At 37.5% G+C, this 2,815-nt stretch overlaps 1 pseudogene; it reads right to left on the bottom strand.

Annotated features, from left to right (window-relative positions):
• Positions 1–1,827: 1,827 nt before the first annotated feature.
• On the bottom strand, positions 1,828–2,263 carry LOC116753661 (annotated as a pseudogene).
• Positions 2,264–2,815: the final 552 nt, after the last annotated feature.

The raw sequence follows: 2,815 nt of genomic DNA on the forward strand, positions 1-2,815 counted from the left end.
AATTAGTTGGACTTCTTTATCTGGTTAATATGAAAAACAGTTTATAAAGGAGAGGCAAGATAAATGCTTGATTCTGTACCTTAATCTAATTTCATAATAATGAGCCCAGCAATATATATATATATATACACACATATATTTTTATTTATTTAATTAAAGTATAGTTGATGTGCGATATTATATGTTATAGGTGTATAATATAATGATTCACAATTTTAAAGGTTATACTTCATTTATAGTTATTATAAAGTATTGGCTATAGTCCATGTATTGTACAATATATCCTTGTAGCTTATTTTATACATAGTAGTTTGTACCTCTTAATCTCATACCCTTATATAGTCCTTCCTTCTCCTCACTGGTAACCACTAGTTTGTTCTCTATATCTGTGAATGTGCTTCTTTTTTGTTATATCACTAGTTGATTTTTTAGTTTCAACTTATAAGTGATATAATACAGTATTTGTCTTTATCTGACTAATTTCATTTAGCATAATACCCTCCAACTCATCCATATTATTGCACGTGGCAAAATTTTATTCTTTTTTATGGCTGAGTAGTATTCCATTGTTTATGTGTACCACATCTTCTTAATCCATTCCTCTGTTGATGGACACTTAGGTTACTTCCACATCTTGGCAATTGTAAATAATGCTGCTATGAACATTGGGGTGCATGTATCTTTTTGAATTAGTGTTTTCAGTTTTTTTTTTTTTTTTTTGGGTATATAAACCCAGGAGTGGAATTGCTGGGTCATATGGTAGTTCTATTTTTAGTTTTTTGAGAAACCTCCATACTGTTTTCCACAGTGGCTGCACCAATTTACATTCTCACCAACAATGTATGAGAGTTCCCTTTTTCCACATTCTTGCCAACATTTGTTTTTTGTGTTCTTTTTGATGATAGCCATTCTGACAATGTGAGGTGATATCTCATTGTGGTTTTGATTTTTTTTCCCCTGATGATTAATGATGTTGAGCATCTTTTCATGTGCTTGTTGTCCATTTGTATATCTTCCTGGGAAAAATGTCTATTTATGGTTCTGTCCATTTCTTCTTTCAGGTAAAAATTATGTTTTCCTTTTAATTGACACAGTTTCCTCTCTCGGTGCTACTTTGGTAAGGATTAGGTCCCCACCTCTCAAGAACATTGCATCTGAACAGGCTGAGACAGAGCCAGTGGGAACACAGGCCCCCAACCAGGGCTTTTGGAATAACAATAAGAGCAAAAACTAGCCTTTCTCTTCACTTACAAAGGGAGTCACTCAGAGGGTCCAAAGCTCTGCTTTCCAAACTAGAAAACCTGGAGCTCAATGCAAAACTGGGAAGCAAAATGTATCAGAAATGAAGCATAGTGCTTCCTCAGATACTCAAGGTCTGATCATCCCTCCTCTTCTACAAGAAATAGTCCCACTCCAACATTTTTAAAGAAAGATGTTTTGTTTCTGTTTCACTTTCCAACTGGGTGTAAAATCTACTAAAAGGGATACAATGAATCAAAATAAATCAGCTCACTCACAAGAGACACTCCCAGATAATGATTTTTTGGTTGCTGAGATTATTCAGCATATTATTTCAAAGTGGCAAAATTCAGGACAATCGGAGAAAAGAATTCAAAAGTGGCAGCTACATTTGCTGATATGTCCATGTGAGACACACAGACACACAACCCCATTTTTCAGTGTATATGTCAAGGGGCCAAGACCCCGATCAGCACAATAAATTATTTTGTACATTACAGTGCACAGCAAAACAGAAGGAAAGACACTTTCTCGGAGAGGTTCATATTGCTCTGAAGGAGGCTGGAGCCCAGCACCCCAGAGCCATCATTAGCTGGACCCCTCCTCTTCTATGGTTGCAGTGGCCTCAGAGGCAGCTGTTTCCTCTAAACGATCCCCTGGCTTCTCCTCTTCCTTCTGGAAATAGAGGTCTGGGTACTTCTGCATGCACCCCTGCATGGCCCGGAAGTGGTCTACACAGTCTGACCCCTTGACATCCTCCATGCTGTAGAGGAATCAGGAAAAGGCCACCTTGAAAAGTTTCCCACACGGACCACTGGCCATCCGCCCAAGGCATGGGCAGTTCCAGTTGATATCTCCATTTGGCAGGATCAGTCTCTTCTCCTCATACAGATCATTGGGGTCTGTATGAGGAGAAGAGACCCCAGCTCCAATTGGCCACCAGCTCCAATCTGCTTGGAGTTTCATAGTCTTCTTTGGTGACAAATATGATTCAATCCTTCCCTTCCTGCTGGCAGTAGATCATGGTGCAGGCTGGTGCTTCGACCGCACAGCAATGGCGGTGGTGGCCTCCAGGTTCTGTCCATTTTTAAATCAGGTTGTTTTTTTTGATATTGAGTTGTATGAGCTCTTTATATATTTTGGATATTAACCTCTTATTAGTCGTATCATTTGCAAGTATTTTCTCACATTTAGTAGGCTGTCTTTTCGTTTTGTTGATGGTTTCCTTTTCTGTGCAAGAACTTTTAAGTTTAATTAGGTCCAATTTATTTATTTTCTCTTTTGTTTCCTTTGCCTTAGGAGAGAAATCCAAAAAAATATTGCTATGATTTATGTCAAAAAGTGTTCTGCCTATGTTGTCTTCTAGGAATTTTATGGTTTCAGGTCTTATATTTAGGTCTTTAAACCATTTTGAATCTATTTTTGTATATGGTGTGAGGAAATGTTCTAATTTCACTCTTTTACATGTATCTGTCTAGTTTTCTCAGCACCATTACTTGAAGAGTCTGTCTTTTCTCTATTTTACGTTCTGTCTCCTTTGCTGCAGATTAATTGACGATAAGAGCATACGTTTATT

This window comes from Phocoena sinus, chromosome 4 (assembly GCF_008692025.1).
Source record: "Phocoena sinus isolate mPhoSin1 chromosome 4, mPhoSin1.pri, whole genome shotgun sequence".
Lineage (NCBI taxonomy): Eukaryota > Metazoa > Chordata > Mammalia > Artiodactyla > Phocoenidae > Phocoena > Phocoena sinus.